The following is a 15,113-nucleotide window of genomic DNA, read 5'->3' on the forward strand; positions in this document are numbered from 1 at the left end:
CTTAAGTTTTCCCTCTGATCTGTCTCACCCATGAAGAAAGAGGAAGTGATGTCAGAGGAAGCAGGACAGACCAGAGGGAAAGCTTTAGAGGGAAGGAGATTATCAGTCCTTTAGGGAAGGAGGATCAGATTTGATGTACCACCTTTCTGTGGTTACAATTAAAGTGGCTTACATATAATATACAGGTACTTATTTTTACCTGGGACAATGGAGGGTTATGTGACTTGTCCAGAGTCACAAGGAACTGCAGTGGGAATTAAACAAATAAATAATAAATTAAATACCTTTATGCTTGCAATGAATCGCATTATACATCACAATTAAAGTTTTTTTTTTTTTTAAATATCTTTATTATTAGAAGAAAAGACATGTAACATTTGAACATCACATTCCAGCTCAATGAAGCCAACTATTTCCAATATCTAGCAGCCGATAATAACCTATGAATACAATGAATACATTGACTACACGTGTCAGCTAACAAACCTTATTGTATAACCTTAACATAATACAACTTTCAAAATGAGGCCATTTTAAACATAAATATATCTCCTCTGCCCTTCCCTCTAACCTTTTAGTTTATACCCGTCTAACCCCCACCCCCCTCCCCGCTCCTGGAGATGCCTTCTTTGCAGAGTACAGTACCTCAAACAGCTTCCAAAATGCAACCCTACTATTTACTTAGGCAAAAATCTGCATAACATTAAACAAATTCTATATCTTTTAAAAGTTAAGTGTTTGATAAACAGCTGAAAATTGACTTTCCTATATCCTGTTAAAGAGGTACCTTTATCACATCTTTCATATGATTGCAACCACACAGGGACCTGGCGCTGCCAGCAATAGACCTCTGCCACTGTTACTGTGTCTCTGGCAGTAGCTGGATAGAAGACCTGTAAGAACAAAAAATAAGTAAACATATAAATAAATAAAGTACAAGCTTTCAGTTCCTTTGCTTGTCAAGTTCTTCAGTGCCATATAGAGCCTTATTCTATAAAAGTTATGCTTCTAAATTTACATGCCTAAAATATATGCTCCTAAATTTATGAACAATATTTATGCTCCTAAATTACGAGAATACTCTATTCATCAAAATAGATAATGCTCCTAATTTAGGAGCATAACTTTTACGAGCGTAACTTTAGGAGCATAATCTTTATAGAATAAGGCCCATAATATCTCCAGGATCAGAAATTTACAGTATTTCCTACCGGTTCAGTGAGAGAAGTGTAGAGTGAGTTTGTGTGCCTCTCAGGCTTATTTTCAAAAGAGAAGGATGCCCATCTTTCAACACAAATCGCAAGATAGGCGTCCTCACAGGGTCGCCCAAATCGGCATAATCGAAAGCCGATTTTGGGCATTCTCAACTGCTTTCCGTCATAGGGATGACCAAAGTTCACAGGGGCGTGTCAGAGGCGTAGCGAAGGCGGGACTGGGGCGTACCTAACATATGGGCGTCCTCGACCGATAATGGAAAAAAGAAGGGCGTCCCTGACAAATACTTGGACGACTTTACCTGGTCCTTTTTTTTTTTTTGCAACCAAGCCACAAAAATGTGCCCTAAATGACCAGATGACCACTGGAGGGAACTGGGGATGACCTCCCCTTACTCCCCCAGTGGTCAATAACACCATCCCACCCTCAAAAAAATGTTTTTAAATATTTTTTTCAGCCTCTATGCCAGCCTCCCTGACTGCAGTATGCAGGTCCCTGGAGCAGTTTTAGTGGGTGCAGTGCACTTCAGGCAGGCGGACCCAGGCCCATCCCCCCCTTACCTATTACACTTGTGGTGGTAAATGTGAGCTCTTCAAAACCCATCAGAAACCCACTTTACACACATGTAGGTGCCCTCCTTCACCCCTTAGGGCTATGGTAGTGGTGTACAGTTGTGGGGAGTGGGTTTTGGGAGGGGGGGTTGGGAGGCTCAGCACATAAGGTAAGGGAGCTATGCACCTGGGAGCAATTTATGAAGTCCACTGCAGTGCCCCCTAAAGTGCCCGGTTGGTGTCTTGGCATGTCAGGGGGACCAGTGCACTACAAATGCTGACTCCTCCCATGACCAAATGGCTTGGATTTGGTTGTTTCTGAGATTGCCGAAAATCGGGGACGACCATCTCTAAGGTTGACCTAAATTTCGTGATTTGGGCATGCCCGATCGTATTATCGAAACGAAAGATGGACGCCCATCTTGTTTCGATAATATGGGTCTCCCCGCCCCTTCGCCCGGACGTCCTACGAGGTCGTCCTCAGGAAAACTTGGGCGCCCCTTTCGATTATGCCCCTCTCTGTGTGCCTAGTTATTACAAGGTGGCATATGGTTAATCACACTTACCACACCTTTAGGGGCCCTTTTACAAAGTTGTGCTAAAAACTGGCCTTTGGTATTTTTAACATGTGGGTTTCCTATGAGCTAAGGCCACTTTTATCGTGGCTGTAAAATGGCCACAATTTTTATCCCATTAATGACCACACACTAATTTCAGAGACATTAGTCTTCAGGTGTCAACTGGTGTGCCAAGGTTCTACAGCAGCAACAAGTCCTAGAGGCCTGCGTGTATGCAGGTCCCTGGAGCACTTTTAGTGGGTACCACAGTGCACTTCAGGCAGGCGGACCCAGGCCCATCCCCCCTACCTGTAACAGTTGTGCTGGTAAACGGGAGGCCTCCAAAACCCACTGTACCCACATGTAGGTGCCCCCTTCACCCCTAAGAGCTATGGTAGTGGTGTACATTTGTGGGTAGTGGGTTTTGGGGGAGGGGGTTGGGGGCTCAGCACCCGTGGTAAGGGAGCTATGCATGTAGGAGCTGTTTCTGAAGTCCACCGCACTGACCTCTATGGTGCCCAGTTGGTGTCCTGGCATGTCAGGGGGGCCAGTGTACTACGAATCCTGGCCCCTCCCACGACCAAATGGCTCGGATTAGGACGTTTTTGAGCTGGCCGGTTTTAGTTTCCATTATCGCTAAAAAAACAAAACGCCCAGCTCAGAAACAAACAAATTCATGGCATTTGGTCAGTACAAACCGTATTTTCGAAAAAAAAAAAAAAAGACGTCCATTTTTTCCGAAAATACGGTCTGTCCCTCCTCTTCACTTACCCGTTTTCAGACATAGACGCCCATGGAGATGAGCGTTCGCATTCGATTATGTCCCTCTTTGTTTCCTTGTGTCTGAATTAGATTGTAAGCTCTTTGAGCATGGACTGTCTTTCTTCTATGTTTGTGCAGTGCTGCGTATGACTTGTAGCGCTATAGAAATGCTAAATAGTAGTAGTAGTAGTAGTGAATGTGCAGATTTCCACCTGAGGCTTGCTTATGTCAGCTGTTATAGAAATGACCCTTAAAGACCCACAGGTCCCATTCTCACCCTTGGTTCCACCTGGATTTTAAACTCCTCAAAAGACAACTTCGCCAACAAAAACTTACTGTAAATGGCGTACATCTCCCTTGCTGCTAGACCTGACCTCTTGCAAAGCAACTGCTTCTCATTATAGAAAATCTGTCACAATAGCAAAGAAAGAATAACTTCACCAAATAAATAATTCCTCACAGAAGTTACCATCTACCCTTCAGCTACACACTAATGATTTTGCAGCAGCCTTTGACCATAAAGTCTTAGATATTCAAAGATCCCTAGCTTTGCAAGAGTATATCATCCACTGTCCCACCAGCCTCATCAAAATCCATCCCTCAAAGTGCACTTTCTAACCTGTACAAGATAACTAAATCACCTCATCAAACTCCTCTACTGCCCCTACCGATGTTCTGCCTACCTTTCACTTAAAGCAGGTTTACAATTCTTTCCTCTCTTACCTGCACTCAGTGATTTCTTCTTTTGGGCTCTTTTCACTGCACTGGAAAATTACCACTATTCTTCCTCATCTCAAAGGTCCTCAAATGGACTCCTCATGTCCCCTGAACTACCAGCCTATCTCCCAACTCTCCTTCCTATCTAAACTTAATGAAAAGATAGTAGAACATCTGAATCACTTTGAATGAATGAAATTCTGCTTGTCTTGCTCAATTTAAGTGCAGCATTTGACTTGCTTGAATACTCCCTGTTACTTGACCATTTAACAGAACTTGGCATAACAGGTATCATTTGAGCTGACTCTGTGCACCCCAATATTAAGAAAATTCCTTATATGTGTCCAGGGAGAGGTCATTTCCATTGGGCTTAGCACCCCCAATAATTTTGAAAAGTTGGCTCCTATGACAGGTATGAAACTTTTGTGGTTTACTATCTATCTGAAGAATAGGATGTTCTGTGTACTCTGGCAACAGTCTTATTCAATGGTACATACTCTCTCATATGGTGCTTCCCAGGGCTTAGTCCTTGGACCTATTCTGTTTATCATTTTCCTAGCCTCACTCACTCTTTTCTTCTCATTCAGACTCTTAGCATCACATTCTATATTTACATTGATGATAATCAACTACTGTTTCCCTTAGAGTCATACAATTCCCAAACCATTCCAGAAATATCAAACAAATTAGGTGTTATTGCTACCTGGCCATCTACAGAAAGACTGAAATTAAATGTTTCCAACAGTTGCTCTTTTTTTCCCTTTGTTTAGTACACTCTCACTCCCAACCCTACTTCCTATACGTGGGAACCAAATACCTCTAAAGCAAAGGTTCTCAACCCAGTCTTCAGACTATACCTAGTCAGTTAGCTTTTCAGGCTACTCACAATGAATATGCATGAGATAAATTTGCATGCACTCTCTCCATTGTATGCAAATCTACTTCATGTATATTCATTGTGGGTATCCTGAAAACCTGACTGTTAGGTACGTCCTGAGGACTGGGTTGAGAACCCCTGCTCTAATGGATTCCATTAAAATTTGTAGAATCCTCCTTGACACTCACTTTACCTTCCACAATCGCCTCCCTAAGAAGTCACTTTTCATTCTCCACCAGATTAGAGTGGCACATTCCTGAAATACTGGCAGCAGTACACAGGATACTAATAGGGATGAGCCATCTATTGAGCACGTGGCTGCAAATACGCAGAAAGGTGTTCCCGGAAAGAAGATATTTCCTACAAATGGCTATTAGAGGGGCGCCCGGTTTCCCATTGGGGGAGTCACAGAAGACCTATCAACAGTGGGTGTTTAAAGGTTTATATAGACTAGACCAAGTGTGGGGAAAAGGGGAAATGAGAGACTTTGACGAATTACAAGCAGACTGTGGACTGGAGGACAGAGATTTAGTGTACTACCATTGTTTGAGAAATTACATACTCCGAAGGGCGAAAGAGGAATTAGAACTCACAGAGACCTGGCTTGAGAAGGCTATGGGGGGAGGAGGGGGGGAGGTAGTATCTCCAGGCTTTATAGAGCTCTGCTTCTCCTCTCGTCACAAGATTTCTACATTGAGAGATGGGAGGAGGCCCTCCAGACGAGATATGCCCCGGAGTGGTGGGCGGGGAGTCTCAGACATTTGCTTAAACCCTCCATTGCCCAAGTCATGATAGAGAGTGGCTATAAAATACTATACTGGTGGTATTACACGCTGGAAAGGCTGCATAGGATGTATCTGCAGTCCCCATTGGATTGCTGGAGAGAATGTGGAGGGTGTGGAACTTTCCTACATATTTGTTGGGAATGCCCAAAAGTACAGGCATACTGGATTCAGATAACTGACTTAGTGAAAAAAGTGGTACAGGTGGAATATCCCTGTCAAGTAGAGGTCTGCCTATTACACTCAAGACCCCCAAGATGCCGGACACATGAACATAAGCTGGCAATCCAATTTTGGGTGGCAGCAAAAATGGCTTTGGCGAAGGCCTGGAAAAGCATAGTAACCCCCACCATTAAAGAGGTACTTGTTAGAGTAGATTACCTGCACCTGATGGCAAGACTCACGGCGGTGAGGAAAGCATCTATCAGAAAATTTGGCAATCTTATGACACTGTAAGAAAAGATTTAAAATAAGTCACTATATCTGTGCGATTTGTTTTGGGGGGGAGGGATGGACAAGTTGCTGTGGGTTTAGTTTAATGTGGGGGGCTAAAAGATGTTGTTTAAAGATATTGACGGCTGATGTGAATTGTATCTTAAATATCTTATTTACTGCTATTGGACAATGCTCTGTATAATGGTTAAAAATTAATAAAAATATTAAAAAAAAAAAAAAGAGCGGCACATTCCTTTTTTGACCTAACCTCCATTCATTTACTAGTCCACTCCCTGGTAATCTCCAGGCTAGATTACTGCAAATCTTTGTTTTTAGACCTCCCATAATACCAATTTAGATACTTCCAATTAATTCTGAACACACAGTGCTAAAAAATACAAAAGTGTAACTCCTCTCCTGGTAGAAGAACACTGATTACCCATTGCCTATCCGTTGACTTGGATTCTACTGCTCTCCCAACAGACTTAACTAACTATGGCCAGATACCACATGCTAATTGGGATTTTAATTTCGGATCAGAATTAGAAAACACTAGTTCTGCTCCCACTGGTTGCCAAATGAAAATTTGCAGCTACTATGCAGTATACTTTCACATTAAGCTGCAGTTTAATAAAAGGACCCCTGAAATCTCAAAATCCATGAGTTAGAGTTACACAGCAATTTTCTCTGTAAAAATCAGAAAAACACCAAAAACTAGAATTCATATGAAAATGATTGTAAGAAGCACCAAAGAACTCAGTTTTCATAATTGTTAGCCCAGAAAAAGCATGTTGCAAGACTACGGTTTGAAATACAGCTGTGATATTTGAGGAATAATTTTTTTCTGGGGCTTTTTACTTAATGACTGTAGTGACAAAGATTAACGAGAGGTTGTTTGGTTCTGAGATAGGAGAACTGATTGAATGTTACAGCTGTAGTAACCTAATAAAAATCAGGCAGTGAGTCATTACATGAACAGTAGTACAAACTGATCTTTTCTTACATTTATTCTAATTGGTTAGCAGCCATTGTTATTGATGTTTCTCAGTAGCACAGCTGGACAAATGTTTGTTGCAACCAATAGCTAGGAGTTCTTGAGAATTAGATACATTCAACACAATGGAAACTATGCACTAAAACTCAGCTAAAAACAGTTCAGCACTGTGAGGGACTGAGTGACATAGGGGGAGGAAACACTCCCTCAATGGGGCAGTTCAGCACTCTCAGCAGATGGCGCTAGTCTGCCAAGGCTGAGGTCGAATCAGTTCAGTTACCTTCCAGCAGGTGGCACTAGGCTGAGCCTGAGTCAGAGGGATGGGCCTCAGGCCAGGAGGAAGCTAAAAACTCTGAGGCCGCACAGTTTGGGGAGGCCTTCATACAGAGGTTTCCAGGAGGGAGCTCCAGGAGAGAAGAGGACTCCACTTTAAGCTAAGCTGCAGTACTGTAGGAGAGAAACAGTGTGGCTCAAGCTTAACACTCCAGAGTGGGAGTGTGGAAAGGTTATCACGGTAGGAGAGAATCTTGAATTCTATACAGAAAGTACTTGTTTTGATACATGTGCAGATGGAACCCAGGAAGGGGTTAGAGGACACTGTTGGGCTAGGCTGGGAGCCAGCCCTAGAGAGACAGTGCTGACAATGATAAGTAGTAGTAGTAGTAGTATCTGAGAACCCAACAAGAAAACAGAAACTGTAATTATGCTGGACTAAAACCTGTGAAGTAACATGGGCGCACATGTTGAGTGAATAAATAAAATATTTTCCTTTTTTTCTTGCAAACCTTCTATGTCTGAGTTTGTGCTCAATCCAAGCCACACCCTTGACCACATTATCACAAGCACAAATATGTTAAAAATGATTAATGTGCATGTTAAAACACCACATAACAATAAGAAATAGTGTGGGCATGGTAAAAATGGCTGATTGAGTAGCTATTCTAATATTGTACATGAAATCTTGGAAATGAACTGGCTAAATATCATAACCAGGTAACTTACTGACTGGAAACAAAAGGGGGAGATTCATCGAAGTGCAGTAAAAGTTCATCCTTTACTGCACCTTGATGCCCCGCAGGATTCAGCAACCTGTGGGATCCAGGACCACCAATGAAATTGAAAGGTAGCCCCTGTGAGAAGGGGGTGGGCCATGTGCAAGGGGGTCTACAGTTGGAGGGAGGGGTTACCAGGATTCTGGGAGGGCCGGGGGCATTGGGTTGCAGCTTTGCAGTTCGATGCTCCAAGTTTATTTTACCATGAGATTTGAGCCCAAATGTGACTTGCGGTGTATCACCGCAAATCATGTTAGGGAATTTGCATAGTAATGAGATGCAAAACAAGCATTTTCGTATTTTGCTTCTCATTATTACCTAAGCCATGATGACTTAAATATCACCACCAAGTGCCATTAGGGCCATTTAGGTCATGTTAAGGACCAAATAGTACGCATTAAGACCCTAATGCCACTTTATGAGTTCCCCTCCCCCCCCCCCCCCCCCCCATAGCATTATCATGCTAAACTGAGCAACCTCAGTTCTGTTTTCCTTATGTTGTGTAGCATTTATACAGTGAACCCTTTGAAATAAAAATAGCTGGGTCCCATTCAAGGATACATATTGTTTTTCTTCCATGATAAAACTAGTCCTGACATCAAAAGGGAAAATGTCTTGATTTTCATTAGATTTCAAACACACAGAAGCTAAAATATTTTCTTGCCCTAGAGACAAATCATTAAGGTTAAAGCATGATCATGTTTGATTTGTCTATGCTTTAAGATTTTTTTTTCTGAGAAACTATGTTTGTGTTAAAAAAAATTTCTGTTTATTGAAAGTGCAATGTGTTTATTCATAGTTTCATTAATGATTGAGAGAATAATGTTCTCTTGAATATTTAAGATGACTTAAGAAATGCTGATTTGATTCATATTGTAATTTGAACAGGCATTTTATTCTGAGTGATTTAAGTGCTGTATGTTTTTATAATTTGCATATAATTTTACTAGAAATATAGAATAATATAAAAATGAAGGCAGGTAAAGACCACATTGTTCAGCCCTTTTACTGGCTGTGATAGACCGCAGCTTAAAATTGAATATAGAACATCACTGTGAAGACTGTGAACTCTTGAACCAAAATTTTCTTTAATGAATATTAAACAAAAGAAAATAACTTAGTTAGATTTGCCTTGCAGTCAGGCCCTGCATTCACCTAATCTTGTGAGAACAGAGGCTATACAGTGAGCAGATCATTCAGTAGTAGGATGCTTTGAGTACTCTTGTATTCATCCAGGGCTGACGAGAGAGGAGCAGGGGGGGGGGGCAAAATTCCTCGGGCCTCGGCCTCCAAGGGGGGGCCAACACTAAGGTCTCTCTCTCTCTTTCCTGCTCCTGATGGGACCCAAGTGATCACATCCCGACAGGAGCAGAAGAGAGAGAACTCCAGTGCCGGGCCCTCCTTGGAGGCTGGGGAGGACCTGGAGCTTCCTCCAGCACTGCTCTGCTGAGCAGCTGCTTTTCCTCTCAGGCACGCATGCTCAGTTTTGAAACTGAGCATTCCCTGAGAGGAAAAGCAGCCACAGGGGCAGGCAGTCAGTGCTGGAGGAAGACGTCTTTTGCTGGCGGGGCCTCAGGATCCCCGCCAGCCAAGGTATTCCCTGTTCCGGCAGCGATAGCAATGGGGAGGCGGCAGCGATGGGGGGCAGCTGCAGATGACAATTGGGGGGGGGGGGCAGCAGTGGCTCTGCCCCAGGCCCAGCAGCAGCAGCCCTGCCCTGGGCCTGGTTCAGTCTCTCGGCGGCCCTACATTCGTCAAACAGAATTTGTGCTAGGTAAGATGTACAGATACAGTCATGAGCCGCACCTCTCCCAGGCTCACACAAATCTCTTTTCCTTTGCTGTGCAGGAGACTCTGATTAAAACCCTTGAGCTGTATGAGCTGGACTCACATTCTGTTGTCATTATGCTGCAACAACGAGTCCAGGCCAGCGCCACACTCACTGCATTTCCTGGCTCAAAGGACAAAGCACAGGTCCAGATCTAAGGCAAGCTTCTGCTAGGTGAGTCAGTAATGAATTCTTCGATGGATGTTTGAATATGAGCGGCAGGGGGCCCCAGGTTCAATTTATTTGCCCTGGGATTGATAGCATGGAATGTTGTAACTATTTGGGTTTTTGACAGGTACTTGTGACCTGGATTGGTCACTGTTGGAAGCTGGGTACTGGGCTAGATGGACCATCAGTCTCACCCAGTATGGCTATTCTTATGTATATATGTACAGTATTGTCATACTGGGACAGTCAGAAGGTCCATCAAGCCCAGCATCCTGTTTCCAACAGTGGCCAATCCAGGTCACAAGTATCTGGCAAGATCCCAAAACAGTATTGTTGAAATAGTGGATTTTCCCCATGTCCATTTTAATAATGGTCTATGGACTTTTTCTTTAGGATGCCAGCTAAACCATTTTAAAGTCCGCTAAGCTAACCACTTTTACTACATTGTCTGGCAATGAATTCCAGAGTTTAATTGCACATTGAGTGAAGAAATATTTTCTCCAATTCGTTTTTTAATTTACTATTTTCTAGCTTCATTGCATTACCCCTAGTCCTAGTATTTTTGGAAAGAGTAAACAAGTGATTCATGTCTACCCGTTCCACTCCACTCATTATTTTATAGACCTCTATCATATCTCCCCTTAGCCATCTTTTTTTTCTCTAAGCTGAAGAGCCTTAGCCGCTTTAGCCTTGTTGTCCCATCCCCTTTATCATTTTCGTCGCCCTTCTCTGTACCTTTTCTAATTCCACTATATCATTTTTGAGATGTACTTATGCCTTTAAGCTCACTCTGTATACAACCAAGCTGTGAGGGTAGATGCTGTTTTAAACTGATAAAAACTTGGTTATAATACAGTAGCTTAAAAGGGGGGAGAATGCAACAAGGTACAGCAAATCAGTTTTTCAGTCCTTAGAAAAAGCATTCTGCAGTGCAGACAGATTCCCTCCACCCCACTGGAGAAAGAAGTTGGCCAGCTACAACCCAGCATACACAGGGACAAGGGCCAGCCAATAGGGAAAGTCCCATAAGGCATAGGGAACAGGGACATGTGCTCAGAGCATATCACAAAGCACTGCAGGAAGACTATGATTTGTAGTTGTAAGGCACTTTCTGCCTTTCTTTAGGGCACAAGCACTGTAAACTGTTATAGGCAATGCAATCTGCTAAAAACAATGTCCATCATATACATATAAACAACAGACAACCTGCCTCCACGCAAATGGGATAAATCAAAATGAAAGGGCCAACTACAACAATTTAGTTGTACTTCTCCAGACAGAGGCAATTTTCATCCTTTCTCAGTGACTTTGATGCCTGGCTTGCCTTCTTCCATGATCCTTCCTCCCTCTCTCTCATCCTTGGTGACTGCTATTCGAAGAGGCAGAGGAGAGAAAGGGCGGATAGAGTGGACTTCAAAGGAGGAAAAACAGTGAAATTGAGGTGGAAGAAGGGGTTGAAATCTGGAGGAGGGAGAAAGAAGTAATCCAACACCGCCCCCGCGGCCAGCAGGGCGAGGTGTATGTGAAAAAAGATAACCGCCATGGCAGAGGGCTGTGACTGAAGCAGAGTCATCAGGGCAGAGCCAGGTTTCTGTTATGGCGAGCAGATGGAGGTGACGTGAGATAAAGAGGTCATGAACATATGGGAGTTTGTTGCAGATAGAGCGGGCATTCCAAAGGGCGCAAGAGAAGGGCAGAGAAGAGGAGGGGGTAGAAACTTGAAAGGCAAAAATGTCTCTCTTTAGATCCCAATATAATCCAAGCAGAGGGGTATCTACACTTAAATCCTTTAAATCTTTGGCATGATCCGCTTTAGGAAATGCTCTCATTACTTCTGGACTATTGGTGGCAATGAAGTCTCAGATTGGCCTCTGCCAGCATTGCTTGTGTTCTCTTTAGTAAGTCAATGGCCTCTCCTGCAGTAGGTAAGGATTTCAAACCATCATCAATGTAAAAGTCTCTTTCAATGAAGCATCTGGCATCTGCATCATATTTTCCCCGCTCTTCCCCATCTTGTTTAATTTCTTCATGTCTTCGCTCAACTCAATACACATGGGACTAGGAGAGCTACTACTATCATACCCTGATGACATCATGCTCCTTCTACCACTGACATCTTCACACCAAGATCCAATCCGACCAATAACAACCGGGAAGAACACCATTCAGTCCTGGGTCTTAGCAAACAAACTGAAACTGAATGTGCAAAAGACCAAGATCTTTTGGTTCAGAAATCAAGGAATCGAGGCCCCAATGTCAATAATACTAACTGAAGACAGAACCTTCCCAGTCAAATCAGAAGCTATAGTGCTTGGGGTCCTTCTAGACTCCTCCGTATACAATGTATAATCATCCCATATCAACCAACTATGGAGAAAAACAAAATTTAAAATGAGACAACATGCCTAATCCGATCATTCATTGATCAAAAGGCCTTTGCGCCATTGGTCCAAATGCTGATCCCACCGCATCTGGACTACTGTACTGAATTATTTTTTGGCATTAAGATCCAATATTTTAAAAAAACAACAGCAGAATACAACAGCAAAATTAACTCCCAGACTAAAGAGATACACTATCGTCATGCCATATCTCATTAAACTGCACTGGTTACCCATAGTTGAAAGAATTAAGTTCAAAGCCACCTGCCAAGTCTTTCAGATTCTGCAAGGTGCTACCTCTAAACTGCTGATCAATATCATTTATTTGCATCATTCATTCAGATGGAAGGAATTGATTCTAGCCCCATTGTTCTACAAAGAAATCCAATTTCAGAAGTTCTTTAACTCGCTCTTCCTGTTATCAAGAATCTCAATATGGAACTCACTCCCTCTGGCTACGAGACTAGAAATAAACTACCTGTTTCTGGAAGATGCTAAAAACTTACCTCTTCCCAAAGCCAGCTACATAACAATCACTACTCCTCAGTCCCCCAACAGACTATAGAACTACTACATGAAACTACTCCTTCATACCCAATGGTGTTATACTGTTAGTTAGATAACATTGAAAGTAACCAACAAGATTGTATCCACCCAACATCCCACTAATAATATTGTACCAACCAAATATAACCAACAAGACTGTATTCACCCAATGTCGTACCTGTAATATTGTACCAACTTCTGTCCCACAGATGATGTAAACTGCACTGAACCCTAAACAGTTGATATTAGAAGTATATAAGTCCTGGTTTGAATTTAATTAATATATTTGTGAGAGACCTTGCTGAGGGATTAGAAGAAAAGGTTTACCTTTTTGCAGATGACATGAAGATAGCCAATAAAGCAAATACGCTGGAGGGAGTAAAAACCATGAGAAATCCATCCAATGGTCAACGGTCTGGCATTATAATTTAATCTTACAAAAAAGGGGGGAAAAAACAGTTCAGTCGGAGTATATAAACAACATTACACCACACTAAACAATTTCTGTGTGCATATGCCAAGGAGGAGCGACTAATCAGCTGCTGAAAATTAACTAACAAAGGATCACACAGTGGATGTCGTTATACAGCGCATTACAGCAGTGGACATTATTGAGTGCTATGAACTGTCTGCCTCACTAATGTGATGAAGCAGGATTTTTTTCATGTATAATGGTTTGATATTTAAATTTCTAAAGACATTTTAGATAACTAGTACATAGGGTGAGTGGTGGTTGATAGGTGATGAATGAGTGTTTTAATGTTTAAAGTTAATAGCTGGTATAAAGCATAAGCATTTATAATAAAGAGATTTTTACATATATAAGTTGGAGTTTAGTGTGGTGTAATGTTAATTAAAATTTAATGCCAACAAATGCAGAGTGATGCACTTGAAGTGCAGAAATCCAAAAGAGATGTATCAGATAGGAAGGGAGAGATTGGTAAGCTTGGCTCAGGAGAGGGACCTTGGGGTGATAGTGTCCGAGGATCTCAAGGTGACAAAACAGTGAGACGAGGTGGTGGCTGCAGCCAGAAAGCTGCTACGCTGCATAGAGAGGGGTATAACCAGCAGAAGAAAGAAGGTGTTGATGCCCCTGTACAAGTCATTGGTGAGACCCCACTTGGAGTATTGTCTTCAGTTTTGGAGGCCGTATCTTGCTAAGGATGTAAAAAGACTTGAAGCGGTTCAAAGAAAAGGGACAAAAATGGTATTGAGTTTGTGTAGCAAGACATACAAGGAGAGACTTGCTGACCTGAACATTTATACCCTGGAGGAAAGGAGAAACAGGGGTGATATGATACAGACATTCAAATATTTGAAACAGGGGCGTAGCTACGGGTGGGCCTGGGTGGGCCCAGGCCCACCTGATCTCGGCTCAGGCCCACCCAGTTTTACAGCAGCTGAGCAGCCACAGCCTTAGTTTCTGCTCAATCTGCTGTCGGCCTGCTCAGCCACCTCCCACCTGGTTTTCTCAGCAGTCACACTCACTGGAAGCTCCTCCTTGGCCAGACGCCGGGCCGCATGTAATCTCGCGCGAAAGTCTTCAGGAGTTGCAGCCGGCACCACACACGCGCTGGCGCCACGCACGCCACCACACTGCCGTCTCCACCCCCCCCCCCAGCCTGGCCAGGGCCCACAGTGTGCAGTTGCACACAGCACGTTGGCGTCGCACCACATCACGTCACACGCAGCGCCGCATGGGAAAGGTCGCGGTTGCGGTCGCCGCTCCAAGTCCACCCTGTGCCCTGTCCTGCCGGCTGGATCTATGCACAGTCACAGCAGCAGCACTCCCCCGCTGCCCCACACAGCTATGGGAGCCAGGTAATAAATACATATGTATTTTAAAATATTTTTTAACATGTCATGTTTTAATTGATTTGCATTTTTGTCTGAAAATACTTGCTGGTGGTGGTGGGCTTCTGGGTGGGGTAAGGACTTCACTGCCTAAGGCAAAAAAGGTATATTTAATGATTAAAATATACCTTTTTTGGCCCTAGGTAGTGAAGAGCCCACCTCCACCCAGAAGCCCACCACCAGCGAGTATTTTGCTTACTCTTGTAACCAAAATGATGGCTCTGGTGGTGGGCTTCTGGGTGCCCACCCATATTAGCTCTGGGCCCAAACAAAACGTCAGGTCTGGCTACGCCACTGATTTGAAAGGTATTAATCCACAAACAAACATTTTCCCGAGACAGGAAGGCAATAGAACTAGAGGATATGAATTGAGGTTGAAAGAGGTCGACTCAGG

General features: G+C 43.1%; 1 protein-coding gene across 1 annotated transcript in view; it reads left to right on the forward strand.

Annotated features, from left to right (window-relative positions):
• Nucleotides 1-9,875: 9,875 nt before the first annotated feature.
• Nucleotides 9,876-15,113, forward strand: part of ATP10B (ATPase phospholipid transporting 10B (putative)) — a 234,335-nt gene continuing 229,097 nt past the window's right edge. Inside the window, exon 1 of the mRNA XM_030212611.1 lies at nucleotides 9,876-9,944. The gene's annotated coding sequence lies outside the window, so the exon portion shown is untranslated. The remainder of the gene's footprint in view (nucleotides 9,945-15,113) is intronic.

This window comes from Microcaecilia unicolor, chromosome 8, assembly GCF_901765095.1.
Source record: "Microcaecilia unicolor chromosome 8, aMicUni1.1, whole genome shotgun sequence".
NCBI lineage: Eukaryota > Metazoa > Chordata > Amphibia > Gymnophiona > Siphonopidae > Microcaecilia > Microcaecilia unicolor.